Source organism: Canis lupus, chromosome 6, assembly GCF_048164855.1.
Source record: "Canis lupus baileyi chromosome 6, mCanLup2.hap1, whole genome shotgun sequence".
NCBI classification, from domain to species: domain Eukaryota; kingdom Metazoa; phylum Chordata; class Mammalia; order Carnivora; family Canidae; genus Canis; species Canis lupus.
This window is the reverse complement of record NC_132843.1, coordinates 73,897,879-73,919,522: the sequence shown is the minus strand read 5'-3', so window position 1 is coordinate 73,919,522 and position 21,644 is coordinate 73,897,879. Positions and strand designations below refer to the sequence as shown.

The following is a 21,644-nucleotide window of genomic DNA, read 5'->3' as shown; positions in this document are numbered from 1 at the left end:
TATTTGACTCCATCCTTCAGATCTTTTCAGATATTTCACAAGGAAGAAATTGGCATATGCTCACTTTCCATCAGTCTTTCAATGCTGTTATATGTCTCTAACATCTGCATTACTGTATTTGAAGAAGAGGTTAAGAGATCAGAAATGTGGAAATTAACCTGCCAAGAATGTAAGGTAAATACCATCAGAGTGGGTAAAAGAAAGAAAGGAAAAAAAAAAAAAAAAAGTCAAGCAATGAAGAAAGAACAGACCTTACTGGAGTTTTGTTGTTGCCTTCGAAAATTTGGAATTACCATTTGGAAATGTTTTCAACAAGGGCAATACAAACATGTCAGAAATGTAAAACATCAGCCCGCTCCCTGTACCTGCTTTTTAAAAATTGCTCTTTGATTGAATCCACAGGGAACAACAGAGGCAAGGCAATGGGCCTTATACAATGAAATACTTAAATATGATTGAGGAAAGGCCAGCATTTGAGGCTCTTGTAGTGAAGGATTTATTCACAGTGTTTTAAAAAGAGCCTAAAGAGGCGGGGTGATAGGAGAAGGGGCTGGCAAAAGAGAGAGGACATAGGTTGGCAAAGGTGGAGTTGAGGGTATGAAAGAGCAAAGAATGGGGGGAAAAAACATTTTTAAAATAAAATAAAATAAAATACCCTCAAGTCAGATTCCTTTATATAAACCTTTGGGGACCCAATAAAAAGCTGCAACTAAATGAAAGTGTTACCAAAGCAGATGGAGAATAACATCAGAAAATCAAATGACACATTTAAAAGGGCAAAACATCAATATTACCTAAAGAACTGATCAAATGTGTCATTTTGAAATGCACACCAAAGCAACAAAATCATGAAATGCATTAAAACGGTGAACTGGGGAATGGAGAGTGGGCGCTTGGTTGACTCCCGCCATGCAGAAAATCAGACGTTATGTGCTGGAATACATGAATATAAAGGGAGGCAGGTTGTTTCTGTACACATTTAGAAATTGTCAAAAAAATATCAAAATGATGGGCCATGCTAAGAGATGCATTTGTTCCAGCCAAGGGGACTTCAACGGGTTTCCTAGACAGCCATCCTGATGCTCCACCTTGTCAAATGATTCTCTTCCTCTGAGCCACAGCATCTCTTTGGAGGAGACTTAACAGGTGAGAGGGCCACAGGCAAAACCTATGAGCTCTGGACTACGAATACGATGTGGTTTTTAATAGCGGGAGCCCTTTGATGACTAGCTTATCTGTGGGTGTCACCCAGCCCTCCTAGGCTCCTCTGCAGCAAAGCTCTAATCATCGCGGCCAGAAGAGCTGGTTCGGAGCAGCTAAAAGCAAGCTGTGTGTTGTCTGGATCAGGAAAGTCACTGTGTGTGAAACCATCAAGTCAACTGTTTATCATTAGGTATACACGTTCTCTGAGGATTTTGAAAATACCACCAGAGATCTCCGATGGGACTCCTAAAATTAGAAAAGTCTCTGCTGGGTGCAGGGATGGAAGGAAGGGGGGATGGGTGTCCAGCATTCATGACATAGGATGCCTTCCCTGCCTATTCAATGTGCTAGGTAAGGACAAAGGCTTTAGACTCACGTTGGCATAGAATTTAATGAGCCAGGAGAATGTAAGCTATTTACTAAGTCTCTCAAAGTCTCTGGTTTCCTCATCTATAAAATAAAGATAATAAAGGTTAAGTGGTTAACCATCTGATGGGAGTCCTTGCAAGGATTAAATTGAAAAAAGATCAATGGAATTGAGGAGAAACCATTTAACTAGTTTAAATACAAGCTAGAAATATTTTTAGAGGATTCCTTTACGATATAGGTTAAAAAGAATTTTGAGCGTTTCTGATTTCTTAATAAGAGGAGAGAATTACGGAAAGAAAGAAGAGAAAGAGAACCGATATATCTGAAGCCTTAAAAGAAAAGAACAGGTCCTATACCAAGGAAGTAGATGATGTGTATCTGTCAAGTTTTAAGCTTCCCTACTTTAGAAGTTGGGTGAGACACCAGAGGACTGAGGATTCCATGGCCATTTTTGTGAAGTTCCTGTAAGATATTAAATCTGTAACTCTGAGTGCTCCAGACTTATCCAGACAGAGGGTCATGGTCTGATCAAGAAATCAGAACCAGGGGCAGCCCAGGTGGCTCAGCAGTTTAGCGCTGCCTTCAGCCCAGGGCCTGATCCTAGAGACCCTGGATCAAGTCCCACGTTGGGCTCCCTTCATGGAGCCTGCTTCTCCCTTTGCCTGTGTCTCTGCCTATCTCTGTGTGTGTGTGTGTGTGTGTGTGTGTGTCTTTCATGAATAAATAAATAAAATCTTAAAAAAAAAAGAAAAGAAAGAAAAAAAGAAAAGAAAAGAGAAAGAAAAGAAAAGAAAAGAAAAAAGAAAAGAAAAGAAAAGAAAAGAAAAGAAAAGAAAAGAAAAGAAAAGAAAAGAAAAGAAATCAGGACCAGAAGTTAAACTAGGATTCAGAATATGCTTGACTAGGATGACCAGGGGGCCATACTTCTCTAGGAAACCAGGCTGCAAGGGAGGGGGAAACAACATTGCTTCTACTAATGTGGTATCTTTGCATAAATGATGCTTCCTCCAGCCATCTGCAGAGCTTGCTGGCTCCCTTCCTGTGGGTTCCTGCTGAGATCAGCATTTTGGCATTTCAGCAAGGCCTTTCCTCATACCCCACCTCTACCCCAAATACACCTAACATCCTTATTCTTCTCTAGCACTAACGCCATCTGACATATTGTATTTCTTCCTGCCTATGTTAACTATCACACTCATAGGTAGAAATATAGGTCCTTGAAAGAGATTTACATCCTATACCCTGGAAGCAGCAAATATACTTTGTGTGGATAAAACATCTTTGCAGGTGTGACTAAGTTAAGAATTCTTAATTGGGGAGATTATCCCTGACTGTCAGCATGGACCCAAAATGCAATCACACGTATAAACAAGAGGAAGAGGGAGACTGGACACACATGGAAAAGACCAGATGAAGACAGTGCAGAAATAAACTTGAAGATGGTGGCCTTGAAGATTAGGATGCACGGCCACAAGCCAACGAATACCAGCAGCCCCCGGAAACTGGAAAAGACAAAGAAAGGATGAAGGGAATATGAGCCCACCAACACCTGGACTCCAGACTTCTGGCTTCCAGTACTACGAGAGAATAAATCTCTGTGGTTGTAAACCACCAGTTGGTGATAATTTATTACAGCAACTATGAGAAACTAACATGTCCTTCTTCACTACAATGTAAACCTGAAGAGAAAGAGGACTTCTTCTGTTTGGTTCTCTACTCTAACCTCAGCACCTAAAGCTGGGGCCTGGTACAACTAAATGTTTACTATTTATAGTTGATGAGTGAATGAATGAAAAAAAGTTTTCGAATTTCAAATATATCCCAAGGATCAGTCTATTTGCTCCTCTAAAATAAAACAATTGCCAGCGGTTGGCATTTGAAGGGCTCGGCATGCACCAACATAGCCCACCAATTCGTTCATGACATAGCGAGGCTCGCCATGAGAAGCATTTCAGGCCCTTCTTAACCAGAAAGATCTTGCTTAATTCATAAGTGGAGCAACCTGGTCTAGAAACCAGAACTTTGGCCCTCAAGCCTGATATTCCATCCAGTCCAGCTCACCTATCCTCTTTTAAGACACAGGTTCTTCAGGGGGAATTTACAAAGCTGGAAGGGGACCAAGACTAGTTTGCACAGGTAACACATACTAACCAGTCTCATTTCTTGCCAGCCGTACTTCATCCATCATATCTCCAACAGATTCTATGGTAATAGTCAAAGCCAGCTGTTACCACCCAAGGCTGACTCTGCCGATAATAGATTATTATAATGTATGTAGCTAATAGGGCTTATGCTATCATAATGTGGCAGGACAGGATGGATCTCTGTAATAAAAACTAAGAATCTCTTGCATTTGTATATCGCCTTTACTTTCTAAATGCATTCACATCTGTTATGTCATTTACTCATCCCAATACCCCTGGGAGGGATGGATCCATTCAGGATAATGCTCTTTTGTTCAGGAGGGCTGAAGAGTGCTCCCAAGATCCACCCCCACCCCCAGGCAAGTGGGCATTAGTCACTGCCCTCCTAAGTCACAGAATCAAATATGTAAGTAGGTGTCCTAGAAAAGTCGAAAGAGGCTTACCCATGTGACAGTTCACTCTTATGAACTAGTCCCTGCCTTAGAATGAAAAATGAAATTCTGTACTCTTGTTTGATAAATTGTAATTGCCTTATTCACCTCTCCCTGTGCCCATCCCTCTTCTCTCTTTCCTTGGCATGTAAACTTAGTGGTGTCACCGAATGAGTCAATCAGAATCAGAATTTTAATCTATTAAGCAAATGTAAAAAAAAAAAGTCAATGTACTATAGCTATTAAACCATTATCGAAACAAGAACAACAACACAAATCTCACTTTTATAAGCCGTAGCAATCATAGAGAAAAAAAAAATCTAAGCTAGCAACTGCTTTCTCCAGTTCTTTCATGATCTGCTCATAGAAAGAAAAATACATGACAACCCAAAGTTATCATCTTGTCCCAGGATAACCAAAGCTAGGTTGGAGGGAGATGGTTCACCTCATTTCCAAACAGCTCCTGAAATAAGGAAGTGTGGGAACCACACCAATGGGAAGATCTTAGTCGCCAAACTTATTAAGTGCACTCACTCCAAAATTACATTCCCTGCTTCTTTTCAGCACAAATTGAGCACCTTTAAAAGGGGATACAGAACACTTACACCTTTTAGAACAAAATATCGCTCTTGTAAGCCATTTATTTCTAATTACACAATTATTTTATCATGTAGCACTTGCTGAAAAAAAAGACTATAAGGGAAAGAATAGGCTGATTTAAGGTATTTTATTTCTTTTTATTGAAAAAAGTTAACAATCTAATTTCTTTTCTCTCTGGAATTAAAAAATGTTAAGGCGTATCAAGTGTTTCTCATTTCTGGATACTAAAATAATAATGTAATTAAAGATTAAATAGCATAGCATCATAAGAGATTGTTAAATCTACTTGTGAATAGAAGTAAAAGCCATATTATTCAAGGAATTTTAGAACTGGAGATAATTATTATCTAGCTTTAAATTGGGAATCAAATTCTTCCAAAGTACATGCTGCTGGGCACTTTCAAAAAGTTGCCCAGACTCGGGGCACCTGGATGACTCATTCCATTAAGTGTCCTACTCTTGATTTCGGCTCAGGCCATGATCTCAGTGTTGTGAGTTTGAGCCTTGTCTTGGGTTCCATGCTGGGCATGGAGTCTGCTTAAGATTCTCTCTCTTCCTCTCCCTTTGCCTTCCCCCACCCCCTTTTTCTCTAAATAAATAAATAAATAAATAAATAAATAAATAAATAAATAAAAAATAAAACTTGCCTGACTCTAGAACTGCCAAGGCTTTGGATGCACCCAGTTACATCCTCCGGAACACTCTGCTTTTAGGGCTTTGTTTATCTCCAATGAGCTGCCCCTCCTGCTACCTCCCCTCAAACACCTCTGGTTATGCAGAGGGCTTCAGTTGCTGTTCTGACTCCAAGCCAGGGGGTGTAAACTAGACTGGGAGTGTGGAGGCCAAGAAAAATTAAGGCCATCCCACCTCAAGTTTAGCATTAGCACAAGTACAGCCATCTTAGGCCCCTGTGAATAAGAGCTGAACTTTATGGGAAAAACTGCAGAATGTACTCAATGTCCTTGGCAGGGAATCCCATATCAGAAAGACAACAGAGCTCAGAATTGCCCTCAGCAGAAAATCCCATATCAGAGAGACAACAGAGCCCAGCCTGTGGTAGAAAGTCCCATATTAGAATAAGAACAGAGCTCAATGCCCTTGAAAGCCCCATATCAGAATGTAAACAGAACTTGAGAAATTCCTCCACTCCTCCTGAAATTCCCCTAGACCAGCCTATAAAAAACCCAGCTGTAACCCACTTCGGGGTCCAAGTCCCTGCTCTGCTGTGTTGGGTACACTTGGACCCAAGCTCGAGCTTGCAAATAAACCCTCGTGCGCTTGCATCGGTGTCGGCTCCTTGGTGATTTCTCGGATTCGCAATCTTGGGCACAACAGGAGGATTGGGGTCCATCTCTCCCGAAGGGGAGTCTGGGCCCATGCCTCACCTGGACTATTGGACAAGTCCCCTAATTGTCCCCCTGTCTGTCTCTAGTCATGCCTCCTTTAAACCTGTCCTCCCCATTGCAACTAAAGAGGTCCTTTAAAGGTGAATCTGATTCCTTCTTGATTAAAACCCTTCAAGGATCCACCTTTCCTCCCAGATCATACCCAAACGCCACAGGATAGCAATCAGGGAGCTTCTCCATTTTGCCCCAACCTGTCTTTCCAGGTCCCCTCCTGCCATTTCTTACCATTGCCTATGGAGTATCTCGCACTCGGGCCTCATGGACAGTAAAGCTTTGCATGCCTCTCTATTCTCTCTGCTTGGGAATACCCTCCTCCATGATCTATCCTGGCAAAGCTCACTCATCCTTCAACTCAGATGTCACCTTGGATTCTAAGTCCCCGAAAAGGGCAGCGACAGCAGCATCTGTCTTTGTGTACTTCATAGCATGGAACTTACTTGGCTTACCAGATATTTTTAACTAATTGTGGAAAGGGGGGAAAAGAAACCCCAAACCCTAGCATTTCTGACAAGACTATTCTTCCTCTGTTATGTACTTGTCCTATTCTTTTAGTCGCTTTCTTATTCTTTGGTTCCTTTCCTATTTCCTGATAGCGGAGAGTGAGAGAATGGGAAGGCACTTGCAGTTGGGGAACCTGTGGTGAAACCAGTTGTGTCTCTGCCTCTACTGGAATTTCTTCTCCACCCTATTGAATGCCTCTGCCTCGGGGGCCTGGGTGGGGACAGCTGTTTAATAAACCACATCAGCAGTGCACAACGGCTTAAGACAGAATGAAAGTGAGAACCTCAGATTCCATTTCAACTCTGGTGATAACCTCTGAATTCCATTATTCACCATTTTAATACAACCTTTATTATTTCGCTCAACCCCCCCTCCCACCCCCCAGCTTCCTTCTTCCCTTTGGTGTAGTCAAATGGCCTCTCGCTCAGGGGTTGGTGGCTTTGTACAGTCAGCCTCTATTCATATGCAGAAGCTCACAGCTGCTCCAACCCTTCAGAAATCGGATCCGGCTCCCCTCATCCCCTCCCACCTCACTGCTTTGTAAAATCCTTGCTTGGCAAAGAGAAAGGCCGCATCTCTTAGCTGCTTCGGCCCTGCCTGCCCCCATTCAATTCCAGTCAAGTGTGGTTGGTGCTGGTTATCCTTTCAAAGGGTTTCCATATTCCCATTCATTCGAAAAGAGAGGTGGGGGGTGGAGGGGGTGCAGAGGAAAGAAGGGGGGGCGGTGCCCTCCAGGAGTGAACGGGATGCAAAGCTGAGCTTTTGAAGCTGGCCTTGCTTACACCAGCGCTGCCTTCCAGGCAGTGAGAAAGGCAGCCTCACATTACACAATCGAAGAGGTGGGAAGCTAATTTTTGTTTAAGATTTTATTTATTTCTCCCTGAGAGACACACAGAGAGAGAGAGGCAAAGACACAGGCCGAGGCTCCCTGCATGGACCCTGATGGGGGACTCAATCCCGGGACCCCAGATCATGCCCTGAGCGGAAGGCCAACGCTCATCCGCTGAGCCACTCAGGGGGCTCGATGGGGGGGCTAATCTTAAGGCCTCGAATTACCCCCCAAGGGTGTTTCACTGCATCTGGGAGCATGGAGGCCGCTGACAAAGCTGAAGGTCCCCCAGCCCCGGGTTTGCTTGGGAGACACCTGTTGCCGCAGGAGCCCCATGACCTGTCCTTCCTTCCAGGTCGCAGCTGAGCTGGCTGGGGCCCAGCGCCAGATTGCTGGCGGACACCTGGCTCCCGTCAAGCGCTGGCATCTCATCCCAACAGGCTGAAATGAGGTTGCAAAGCTACCTGTGAGGAAGGAAGGGGAGGTGGGCAGGCGCTGATGCGAGCAGAAAGGCCGCAGTGGCCGCCCAGGAAGGCTGCGGGCAGGCCCAGCCACTGGGAGCGCTTCAAGTCTGCTTCTCCAGAAGCCTGAGGCCCCTGGTCTCTCCCTCAACTCTCTCTCTTAGTGACTTGGCCTTTTTCATGAGTACTTTAATAAAACTAACTATTTTCTACCCTGTGCAAGGAAGATCAGAAACGCTCCTGCTTTGGAAAAGTAATGACTTCGGATTCCTGGGGTGTCCAGAGGAAAGGAGTCGAAGGGCTTGGGGGAGGGAGCAGCGACTGGCCCACCTCAGGGCTCCTGTTACAGGACTGTAAGGAAGCTGGGCACGAGGGGCCCCTCTGAAAATCCCACTGGCACCACATGAAAGAAGGCGTATCTTTGTAGGTCGAGGAAGGGAGATAATCTTTTATGACTCCGGACTCAACACGTTTATATCCAGCGATTTGTCATCTAATCCTTGTGCTTTGCCTGGGGTCACAAGAGTCCTGTCTACCCCGAGTGCACAGTGAGGCTGGCAGGGAGGGTGGGAGCCTCATCTGCAATCTCAAGGTCTGTTCTGAACTGACAGGCCACCCACAGACCCTAAGACCTCTTGGGAGAGTTAGCAAAAGAGATCTCTTTCTCTCTCTCTCTCTCTCTCTCTCTGATATCCCATATCTAGTCCATCAGCAAATCCTATTGGCTCACTTTCAAAATATATTCAAAACCAATCCATTTTTATCATGTCCTCTGTTGTCGGCCCATGTGCAGTCCAAACCAGTAGCATCCTTCACCCACATCACTACAGTAGCCCCACCGGGTCTCTCTGCCACCGCCCCGCTGTCCCTGCCTCCACCCTTCTCTTTATTCTCCACAGCAGAGCCTGAGAGGTATCATGAGGTCTCCACTGCCACCACTGTCCTGCCCAGATCCCTCCCTGAACTCTCTACCTGTTCCACATGCACCCCCTCATTCACTGGTTTTCAGCTGCCCTGTCCTCGGGGACCTGTCCCTGGGGAGTGGCAGGACTGCCCCCAACTCAGGGCTCTTGCCATCTCCCATCCCTATGCCCAGAACACTCCCCCAGATATCCTCATCTCTCACTTCCTTCAAATCTGCCCCAAAGTCACCTCCTTGGCGATGCTTTCTTAATTGTCTTGTTTAAATGTGCCATGACCAAGCCAGCACTGTCTGTCCACCTTGCCTGCTTTATTTCTCCCCATTGCACTTACTACAGCCTAACACACCACGTGTTTGCCTCATTCTGTTCCCCTTGACCTGCACTGAAGGGAGGATTTTTGTCTGTTTTGTGCATTATTGTGTCCTCAATGTCTGGAGCACTGCCTAGCATGTAATGAGTGCTCCATTGATATTTTTGGAAAGAATGGATATTTTGTCCACTCTTTGGTCAAAATTCTGAAAAATTGGGAGGAAAGTTTGCTTTGGCATGAAGGCAGGCTCCCAATGGGCTGCAGGACCCAGCTCCTCCCAGAACATGGGTGTATGGTGGCCAGAGCAGAGAGATTTTGAAGGAACATGCAGGAGTGTAGGTCAAACACTGACCCAGAACTTGAGAAGCTAGATTCTAAGTTTGAAAGAAGAATATAAAAGGGCACTATACCCACTGGAGCCCAATCATTCATGCCAGTGAGAGGGCACTTCTCAATAGTTGGGAAGAAATCCTTCCTTAATTCTGTGGCCTCATTCTGGGGCAAAAAGCAGCCAACCATAATGAACCGGAGTGTGGCCACTCTGGCTTCTCTGCTCTCCCTTTTACTGATCTGTTCTTGTCATCACAGGAGTTCTCAGAGTGGCCGCGCAGAGCAATCAGGGCAGAATCAGTTGCTGGAGACACTCAGAAGAAGATTTTACAGCATGGATTCCTGTTCTTCGGTGAGAAGGCCTAGGAGTCACGGACTTTGTATTCATAATCTTACCTGGGCCACTTTCCCTTCATGCCTGTGTGACCTGAATAAAATGTCTCATACCCACATTGTACCATCTGGACCCATAGATGACTATCCCAGCCCTATTGAAGTGAGTGCAGTGGAGATGTCTATATTCTGCACCTGCCCTTGACTTAGGATATAATTTGGAGCTTCTCCAGCTGCTACTCTTGGAAATTAGAATCAAGGAGTGGAATTGTCCAAACTTTCTTTCCAAGACCTCAGTGTCTGATCCAACCTGGGGTTCCAGAAGTGTACAGTGGACACAGGACTTAAATGGTAATTAGATAGCCAAAAAGAGAGCATCCATAGGTGGCTATGGTAACCAAAAAGGAGATCCATATATAAACCGTCTAAAGATGATGACTGAAGAAAAGAAAGCAACAATAAGAAGCAAACAGGTTTTGAAGAGTGAGTGAAGAAGACAGAAGCCCAGAGCCTGGCCCCCTTATGTCCTCTCTCTTGGAAGGTAGGGCCTGTTAAAGGACCTGAGAATATTAGGATAGGAATAGGCAGCTCTAAGCTAAGTTTGGAACAGATTTAGTGAAAGATAGAAAGTCTTCATCTCTTTAAAAAATAGACTAAAGTAAGTGTCCATAAAAATAACTCATCCAGAACGTATCTCAAAACCCTCTCTCTCTCTCTCTTTTTTTTTTTTTTTTAAGGTAAATGCACACATTTGTTGTGTGTTTGAAGCATAACCAACTTTTTTGGTTGTTGTTCCTGGTCAGCTCTGCCTCTCTGCCAGGCCAGATGCACTCATGGACACCGAAACCATGGCACGCAGCCCTGTCTCTGGTGGAGTTGTGATGAATGCATCTGGAGACTTGAGACTAACCGAATTTTGGAACTACTAAAATCGTGGCTTGTCATCCTCACTTTAAAAATTGACGATTCTGCTACTCTCGGCAGATTTCAGCCTATTTTCTGAATGCTTTAGAGTTTGTAAACACTTTCGTATACATCATCTCATCTCATCTCTGTCCCTCTGGCAAGCATTGAAGTAAAAGAAAGGAATTGCTTCAGATGAATCCCAAAACATGACCTATTTGGTCCCCATGCCATCTATTATTGATTGAACTAAACATTTTCAGCGCAAATGAACAGATTCACCGATTTACAAAACTAGATTATAAAACATTTATACCTGCCTTCTGGCCATAAGATAGAACTCTTCGGTTAAACAACAAATTCCTGGGGGCAGGAGGTGGAAGAGAGTGCCAAGGACATCCTGTCCACCCCTACAAACTCACTCTCTGCCTTCCTTTCCTCTTTCTGTGGACCCTTAGCTGATACTCAGGAAGCCCATCCTGGGATGTGCTTATCTTTCCCCTTAATGTACCAGATAGAAGCTAATGGAAGCTCCACTGATTGAATTTTGTGTTTATAGTTCCCAAGGCGAGATTATAAGGAAGGAAAACCATAAATGGGTTGAAATAATACAACCTCAGTTGCACGTGCCAGGATTGCATGGGATGATCCAAGACTGCAATCACATGACGGTGATCTAGGTCCTGCACCCCTCCTCCTCTTTGGACCTCACATCTAGTCTTGCCTGAATTCTCCCCACTCACCACCACCATTCCCAGCAGGAGGGTGGGACTAAAATCCCTCCAGGCCTTTCAGCCCAATAGACACACGGGGACGTCTGCTTTCCCACAGTGCCCTCCAGGTTTGCTTGCTACATGTGGGCTTCCTGACAGCTCCAACCATCACACAGTGGCCTCAGACTTCTTCCTCTCTTGCCCAGCACTCCTTGCCAAGGCCCTCAGCTCCGCAGGCTGCTTCTGTGCCCAGTGCCTATGCCTGAGGCCATTTCCCCAGCCATGCCAAACTCTGCTGGGAGTCAGGACAATGCCTTTCTCCACCATGTACTGTCCTGCTTTCCCAGCCAGGGGCACTGAAGGTGCTTCTTGCCCCTCTGCATGAGTCTCAGAATCCACATCAAAAACAGGTGACCCTTGAGCAACACCGGTTTGAACTGTGCACGTCCACTTACATGTGCATTCTTTCTGATAAATACAGGACTGTATGGTAAATGTATTTTCTTCATAACATTTTCTTTTCTCTAGCTGACTGTATTATAAGAATACAGTACATAATACCTATAACTTACAAAAATATGGGTTAGTTGACTGCTTACACTATTGGTAAGGCTTCAAGTCAACAGTTGACTACCAGTAGTTAATTTTGGAGGAGTCCAAAGTTATATGTGGATATTCAACTGTGCAGGGGGTCAGCACCCCTAGCTCCCATGTTGTTCAAGGATCAGCTGTAGTCTCTCTGGACTCACACATAGTCTGTGGCATTGAATGGAGGGAATACACTACCTATTACTACCACATTCTCATACCTGTTACTTGTGATCCCTGAAACACTTTTGTCCTTAACTGGTGAAGGGAAACAGAATTTGCCACCCCAAAATGTGTCTCTTTGGCATAAGGATTATCTCAAGCTAGTTATTTTTAAGAAACTGCAGACATAAGAAGAGCTCTGAAAACTGAGTAGAAGTTACCCTTGTGTAAGAGACATTTACATTTATACAGGAAATCTTCATTAATAAGGGTGTTTTCTACTCATCTACACCAGGATGAAGAGGATTCTAAATCTCTAGAAACTCAATGCAGAAGTCTAGGATTTAGATCTGGGGATCCCTGGGTGGCGCACTGGTTTGGCACCTGCCTTTGGCCCAGGGCGTGATCCTGGAGACCCAGGATCGAATCCCACGTCAGACTCCCGGTGCGTGGAGCCTGCTTCTCCCTCTGCCTATGTCTCTGCCTCTCTCTCTCTCTCTGTGACTATCATAAAAAAAAAAAAAAAAAAAGTTTAGATCTGCACCACAACATTGACCTTGTTGACTGTGTTTTTCCTGGTAACCTCCTTAACCGGCTTCCCCACCCCCCCAACATCTTTGGTCTGTAGCTGGAGATGTTATTTAAGGCAGTGGCTGGGGCCATTTTGGGAGCGACCCAGTTTTCCTGTATTGCTCTCATATATAAAGGAGATATAGTACATAGTATTCAACTTCCATTTGTTTTTCTCCTATTAATCTATCTTTTATTATGGGAGTGGGGGGAGTAGCTCAGCTAAGAACCTAGAAGGGTAGAGGGAAAATTATTTCCTCCTCCAGACAGGCCTTCCCCTTTTCTCACCAAATCATTCATGGAAACTAATGCCCCAGGAGTAACCTGCCCCACACACCCAGTCAGGGAGCCAGCTTGCTGCTGTGACATCTCAGGATTCCAGCAGTGACTCACATGCCTTCAAACTGCAAAGTTCTCTTTCCCTCCTGTGATGATCAACAAGATCACCTGGCTTCAGGCAGGTGACAGAGAGGGAGGCTTCAGGTCAGCAGAGGCTCCTCGCCTCTATCTCCTATCACCAGTGATTCATAACTTGGACTTTCAGCTGTGGCCTCAGAGCTTCCCTACATCCATTGCTTCTCTTAGGCATTTTGTTGGCAACCTGAGTTATTAAGCTTATACCTTTCTGAAAAGATCAATCTAGGTCCTGAATTTGGGCTTATTCTACATAGAAAACTCCATCTTCTGAACCTAGCTGCTCTGAACAAAAAGATAAATTCATATACTTTTAGTTCTCCTCATCTGTCGCATCCTGTTTTGCTTAAGGGTCTCTTGAAAATCCACCACAAGTCCTGCCCAACCTCCCCACTGTAGGACATTTGTACATCTTCAGAAGTTTCCAAGACTTTGAGAATTAATCATTTTTTGTGTGCAAAGGTATACAGGAAAAGCTAGGGACAAACTAGGTAGGTAAAAAGTTCTGCTATTGGGATGCCTGGGCATCTCAGCAGTTAGGCATCTGCCTTTGGCTCACAGTGTGATCCTGAAGTCCTGGGATCCAGTCCCACATCGGGGTCCATGCAGGAATCCTGCTTCTCCCTCTGCCTATGTCTCTGCCTCTTTCTTTGTGTGTGTCTCTCATGAATAAATAAATAAAATCTTAAGAAAAAAAAAAAAAGCTCTGGTATTTCCCAAATTGAAATAATAAAAAACATAGGAAAAATAATTTTATCAAAGCACATGCTTCCACTGCCAAAGTATACCCCTCCCACCCACAAGGCACCTTGGGTGCAGGATAATTTGCAATGGTATTTTTCATTAGAGGCCAGAAGAAACTAGCTGAGTCAACAGTGAGCTGAATAACTAAGGAAGGCTCCTTCCTTCCTGGTGGTCCTTCAGGGGGATGCATTTCTGCCTAGCTATACCTCATCCACACAGATTCATTGTTGCATGGAAAGCCGATGAAAGAATGAGTTTCATCATTTCTATGAAAAGGAAAAAAGAAATCAGCTTATCAACTGTTGTCCTATTACATCTCTTTCTTCTGCTTCCTTATGAAATCAGGAGAAAAGTGGCATTCCTTATTCCTCTATGCAGGTCCTAGAAAGGGCAGCCCTCACTTTATAAATGGAGCTCTTGTACATAAGTCCAATGTTGAAGTCACTTAAGAACTCTCTGCCCTTGATTCTGATCCTTTCTCCTGTCAAAGTAACGGTGACATTAATAAGTGTGCACAGAGGGGGGCTTCATGCCAATTAACAATTTCTCATTAGCTTAATTAGGGGACACATGTTTTTAATCACAGCTAAGAAAGTGGAATGATTGAAGAATTGATTCTGAGCTTTTGAAAGCATTCCTATCAGTGCATGGAATTTAATTCTGCAGATGTGCTTGAAAAGAGACAGAGATAGAAAGAAACAGCTTTAAATGACATGGCCCCACCGAGCATAGTAGGAGAATGCCAGAGACACCGAGTAAGTGTTTCCACTTTGGATCCAACACAATCTTTTTCAGGCTATCCAAAGTATCGAAGGTCTCGCCCTCACTGTTATGTTATATGAGATATCCGAGTACAACAATTTTCTTTTCCTTTCCACTACTCTTTATCCCTAGGTTCCAAGTAAACAGATCTCATGGTTGCAGAGATGTTCAGATAATGTGGATAGTTTAAATGCAGCTTTGTGGGGCGGTGGGGCGGGGGGCAGTGGCTGATGGTTGTTCTGGTTGAACTGACCATAAAATGTGGACTTCATGGGTTACTTGGGAAGTCTGGAATTACAAAGCTTATTCATATCAGAAAATGGTTTGACTTATGGTTTTGCACGCTTGTAACCTAAAGATGTGTAACTGTCATAGTCCATATAACACCCAAAAGGCAAAAAAAAAAAAAAAAAAAAAAAAAAAAAAAAACAACAAAAAATCACCCAAAAGGCCACTCCTTCAGATCATGCAAATCTATGGGAGATTGTTGAGGAATTTGTGCTATAAATGATATTGATTTAAGTGTTTAAATTGTTTTTGGCTGTATACAATGCAGTAGAGTCATGATCCCTATCATTTAAAAACTTGGTAGGCTAATGCTTCACAATTATGATAGTTTAGTAAGGGGGGCACACTATTCCTTCTTTGTAAAATGCAATCTTTACTAGTATAATCCTTCTGAAATTATTTTTTTTCCTTCTTGCAAAAAAAGCAATGCATTTTAATTGCAGGAGAATGGGGAAATCCAGTAAAATAGAAAGAAGAAAAAAAATCACATGTAATCCCACCTAACCAGATATAATCACTTTGGATTTTAATAAATAGCCATTTTCATTCTATATATTTTCTAGTAAAGTGGGAGTCTCTGGTACTTCTAGCCTTAAAACATGCTTCTTCGCTTACTGTGCCATTATGTCCCCACACTGTTAAATGCTCTTGTACAACATGATTTTTAATGACTGCATAGTATTCTAGCTCATGAATTTATCACATTTATTATAGGACATTATGGATATTTCCATTTTTGTTATTATAAGCAATGATAAAGTGGCTGTGCTCGAATATAAATCTTTTCAAGCATCTGCAATCATCTCTTTAGAATACATTTTTAGAGGTGGGATTGCTGAGTCAGAGATTATGTACATTTTAAAGACTGTTGAACATATTGTCAACCTGTTCCCCAGAAAAGTTATACCTTCCCATTTACATTCCCAGAACCAACAATGTGGAAAAGAAAAATAAAGTTTTAAAAAATAAAGAAGGATTATGTCTTATTATAACGTTTACTTGCAATTTTGACAACCACTGAAATCAGATATGCCCTTCCACAGTGATCTTTTTGTGAACTGCTAAATTGTACTCTTATTCTATACCTTGGAACATTAATCTTCCTATTGTTCACTAGTGAAAGTGATTACATATTAAACATACTAAACCATTTCCACACATCCTTAAAAATATCTTTTTTTTTTCTGCTTTGTTACTTGCTTCCCCCTGTATTTACCGTGTGTTTTGTTGTTGTTATCTATGAAAAGTTCTAATGTTAGATAAATTAAGTCTATTATTCTGTTATGGTTCTTTCTTTCCTATAATGTTTGGAAAATCTTCAATGTTCTGAGATTTTATATTCACCAATATTTTATTTTATATTTTCTTCTTTCTTCTTCTTCTTTTTTTTTTTTTTTTTTACTTTTTAAAATTCATCTGTAATTTAGTTTTGTATGTTGCCTGGGTAGTAATTTCTTTCTCTTTTGTTTTTTCTTAGCAAACCACCAGTTGGACCAATGCTATTCATGGAAGCTTTTAGCGTTTCCCTAAATGTGTTCTATGGACCACTAATACTTAAGAATTCTTGAAGAAAACAATCCTTTCAGATACATATATATTTAAGAGATGCTGAATAATCTATTCCCTCATTAAGATTCACAGAGGATATTTCCATTTAAAAGCTTCAAGAAGAAAAAAAAAAAAAAAAGCTTCAAGAAGTCCTGCAGTAAAGATACCTATTTTATACTGCTTTACCTGGAATTATATATTTAACCATGTAATCCTTTTATAGACAACATCTGTTAGCATCAGAGATACTAATGTTCTATAGAACATGTGGTGACTACCTAACTTGAAAGGTCAAGAAGCCACCTGTACCAAATACTATTGTTGGAAGTATCTGAAGAGGTCCCATATGTATGTAGTACCCTCTTGGCTATTTGGGTTCTAAAAAAATTGAGAAATAAGAACCAGTAGGGCAGATGGGAGACAAATATTACCTGTATTATTGTGATGGGTGTGTTAGAGGATTAGCTTAGTGGGGAAGCCAAACGTGCCCTGCTAACTGAATCCCCAAAGTTAATGTAGCTGTTGAGTCACAGGCAAGGGCATCCAAGGGTTTTTCAAGAGCTCGTCTTTCCAAGGTAAGACATCCAGACTTACAGAGAAATATCCTGTCTTCAACAAGCAGCTAGTTCCTAGGAGAATAAAAAGAAAAGTGATGAGTTTAGCAAGATTAAGTCTTTCAAAATCTACTAATCAGGTAAATTACTCCCTCTTCTCTTAGCTTAAGGAGTGAGACACCAGGAGGGTTAGAGAAAAATCCCTGCACAAGGAGATAAGAAATCTCCCCAGTGAGAAAAAGAGTCTTCTCTCACCCAGTTCAGGTTGAGTTCTCCAAATCCCTGGTGTTTAACATTGAAGAGTAACAGGTGTGGCTATCTTCCCAGGGAGGCGGTCTGCCCAGAGAACTCTGGAAGTTAAGAAGGCTTCTACCTTCTTAAATTGCTTTCTCCAATACTGGCCATTGCTCTTTTGGGTATCTTTTCTGGAAGGAGTTTAGATTTTGCTTCCAGAAAGCTATGAAATGGATTGAAAACAGTACATTAATCAAATCAATCCCAAGGCCCCCCATGGGAGTTGAAAACTCCCTATTCTATTTTCCGTCCTAAATTATATCTAATAACACACATTAGCAGAGAGTCTGCTAGGAGAGTACATGCAACAGAAAGACACTACAATAATAAAATAAAAATAACATGTAGATGACCCAAATCTGATTATAAACTGTCTCTCATTCCCAAATTTTCAAGGTACTCAATCCCCTTGTAAATGAAAACTTAAAGATGGTAAAGTCTAAAATAAAGTCAGAAATAATGTGCTTGTCCATTGATCTTTCCATTCCTATGCCATTATCATACTGTGTACTTATTACATTTTATAGTGTGTTTGGATACGGGCTAGTGTAAACCTACTTGATCCTTCAAATATATCTTCACTGCAATTCATTTGGCTCTTCGAGAAGAATGTTAGATTCATTTTTAGTCAAAAAGTGCAATTTTGATTGGAATTGCACTAGCTTCATAAACTAATTTGGGAGCATTGATTGTATTGGATATTTCTCTACAGGAACACAGACTATCTTTGAATTAAGAAATGTTCATCTACATTAATTCAGATAAACATGTTAATCACAAAATAACATTCCTCACACTAATTTCTTTTGTTTGTTTTTAAAGATAAGATAGGCAGTGGGGCTCCTGGGTGGCTCAGTCAATTAAGCATCCGACTCTTCATTTTGGCTCAGGTCATGATCTCAGGGATTGAGCCAGCATGGGGCTCCATGCTCAGCACAGTCTGCTTGTCCCTCTCCCTCTGCTCCTACCCCCACCCCTTGTACTCTGTCTCACTCTTTCAAATAAGTAAATAAAAAGAGAGAGAGATAGGTAGGCAAGTATAAAAGAAAGATAATAGGTAAGGATTGGCAGCTAGCAAAGGTTAAATTTGAAACAATACACCATGATAGTGATTATTACCTAAGAAGATCTTCTTAGCAGCATAAGACAAAAAGCAACTCACAGAAGTGACCAAATGGTCAGTCCCAATTATAAGAACTTTTCAAAAAATTAAATAATCCCATTTATATATGAGGAATGAGCTAATCAAATGAAATGAAAGCAGTGACGTAGATGGTATATGATCTAGTCCCTGATTAAAAGGACATGTTATGGTTTCCTTGATCTGTGTATCTGCTTAGCTACATGGTGGCCAGATCTGTCAGTCATGTCCCCTCATAGGCATCCACAATTTGAAGAGTGGGAACAGATGACATCAAATGGGTTTCATTGTCTTTTGAGGATACCAAACCGGATACCTCTGGGGGTGTGTTTGGCAAGTATAGTGAGAGCATAGGCTCTAAACTATAACATCAAATTTGCATCCCAGCACCATTACCTGTTTGTTCTAAGAGCCGGTGAAATTCATTCATCCTCTCTGTGCCTCAGTTTCTACATCTGTGTAACTGGTTGGGGAGGGGAAATAGCACCCACTTCATAGAATTGTGACAATTAAATGGATCGATCAATGTAATGTGCTTACTTAGAACACCGTCAGGCATGGAATATACGCTTAATAAATATTGTTACTTTTATTTTTATTATTCTAATGTCCTAAAGAGGAGAAATCTTTTTCTGCACTGTAGCAGTTGCTGAATCTTCCGACAATTTTCGAAAAATTTCTTATTAACTCCTGTGGTATATTTCTGCACTATCCCAAACAAAGGTGACTCCCCTTTTAGGTACCAGCTGCCTGTGCAGGATGATAGATGGATAGTAAATACGAGGCAGCATCTGGAATACTTACCCAACTGCTACCAATTCATCACGCAATGGGGGAGTTGGAAAAACTTTTATATTTAGTGCAACATTCCCATACACATCTTCCGCATTAATTTTGGATGTGATGATTGCTGTCAGACAAGTGTAGACAGTGGAAAAGCCTGTGATGGGCCCGTAACTCTTGGGTAACTCTGTGTTAGCATTCTTCAGAAGAATTTATGTCATCCCTTTTGGCAGAAAATCTGATGTAAAGCTCAGGATTTTGAGAATTGCTGGAAATGATAAGGAGTTGGGAGGGGACATTGTACAGCATTTCTACACACTTCAGCTAGATCAGAGAGCTCAATTGTGGCTGCACCTGAGGGTTACCTGAGAAGATTTTTTAGAAATACTTGTGCTTGGGCCTTAGCCCAGAGCAATTAAACCAACTCCCTGCAGAGTGGGGTAGATACATGATTTTTGAATCATCTCTCACTTCGTGGGACGTGACCTTGCTAATATCCTTGACTTTTTTTTTTTCCAGAGTATGTTCCCCATGTCCTGAATCCCTTCTTTCTCCCATGTTACTCTTAGAATTATCTTACTCTTACGGCCAGTTAACTCTAAAAGTTTACTATATTTCACCCTACATCCAGTGAAGGGAATTGGTCTTCGTGATCTTTGGCTGCTGGCCATTACTAAATGACTGAATGCCTTGGGTGACTGAGAACTCACTACCTCTCAAGCTAAAACTCTTCTATTACTGGGTGGTGCCAACTGTTCAAAAAGAAATTTTCTTATGTTGGTACCAAATATGTTCCCTCAAACTAACTAGTTTGCTCTCTAAACATTAATGAGATAAATCTAATCTCCTTCACTGGCAGCCCTATAAATAGTGAAAGTTATCTGTTATGTCCTTCCTGACTCTCTTCCTTAATCTTAGCAAACCCACATTCCACTGCTCCCAGATTGACAGGTTTAATAGACTGCTCCTAATCCAGGTTAATTTCCTTCAAACATACTGCGGATGGTTCAAGTCCTTAAATGCAATACACTAAATTGAAGAAAGCATTCTAAAGATTATCTGAGAAACCTCGGATGTATCTAATATTCATCTAACACTGAGTGGAGTATCCTCTAGATGAAAGACAGACATTAAAGGTTATCAGATGCCTAGGTTAAGATTCTTGTATATGTGAAAATAGTATGTTCATCCACAAATGCAGGGGTTAAAAATATGACATGTTTATTTTTTATTTTTTAAAAGATTTTATTTCTTTATTCATGAGAGACACAGAGAGGCAGAGACACAGGCAGAGGGAGAAGCAGGCTCCATGCAGGGAGCCGGATGTGGGACTCCATCCCATATCCCAGGATTGTGCCCTGAGCCAAAGGCAGATGCTCAAATGCTGAGCCACCCAGGCGTCCCCAAAATATGACATGTTTAAAGAAGGTTAAAGAGACCAATTAAATATAGATTTATTTAAAATATATACGATTGTAAAAAAATAAAATATATATGATTGTATAGTTTATGAGGGCTGCTGTAACAAGATACCACAGACTGAGTAGCTTTAATATAGACTTAGTTTTTCACAGCTCTGAAGGGGAGAAGTTCAGGATCAAGGTATCATCTGGTTGGATTTCTCCTGAGGCCTGTCACCATGGCTTACAGTCAGCCACCTCTGGCTGTGTTCTCTGTGGTTAGTCCTCTGTGTGCAAGCATCCCTGGCATCACTTGTTGTGCCCAAATTTCCTCTCCTTATAAGGACACTGTCAAATTGGATTAGGGCCCACCTTAACAGCCTCATTTTAAATTAATTGCTTCTTTAAAGATTCTCTTTGCAAATACAATCACATTCTGGGGTACTGAGAGTTAGGGCTTTAACATATGAGTTTGGGAGAGACACAATGCAGACCATAATAACGAATATCGATACGCATTATGTGTATGTGTGTGTGTGTGTGTACATGTATTTAGCATGTGTTATTGTTTCAGGTCTTCACGAGTTATTTAGTAAAGCCCAAAGATCACTTCACAAGATTCAGAACAATTCTTGTGGCTTCCCCTATTCTTCCTACTAGCCCAAGGATCTTGGTCTATCTTCCTAGCCTATTTTAGGTATTCATCTCAAGAAGACTGCGGCTTATTTTCTGTAGTTACTTTGAAAAGCAAGCCATAAAAAAGCTGTGAGTTTTTGTTTAAAATCCTTTTTTATTCCAGGGAGGCCTGGGTGTTGTAGTTGGTCAAGCATCAGACTGTTGGTTTCAGCTCAGGCGGTGATCCCAGGGTTGTGAGATTGAACCCCAGATTGGGTGTCCTGCTTGAGACTCTCTCTCTCCCTCTCTCTGTGTCCCTTCCCCA

At 42.1% G+C, this 21,644-nt stretch overlaps 1 long non-coding RNA gene across 3 annotated transcripts in view; it reads left to right on the top strand.

Annotated features, from left to right (window-relative positions):
• LOC140634786 (uncharacterized) overlaps positions 1-17,742 on the top strand; it is a 30,018-nt gene extending 12,276 nt beyond the window's left edge. For 2 of the 3 annotated variants that reach the window (XR_012032172.1, XR_012032170.1), the window contains one exon: positions 9,766-9,998. This is a non-coding gene — a long non-coding RNA (uncharacterized lncRNA). Of the gene's footprint in view, positions 1-9,765; positions 9,999-16,461 lie in introns of those variants that run through there. The other variant, XR_012032171.1, reaches the window with a different exon arrangement.
• The last annotated feature ends 3,902 nt before the right edge of the window (positions 17,743-21,644 follow it).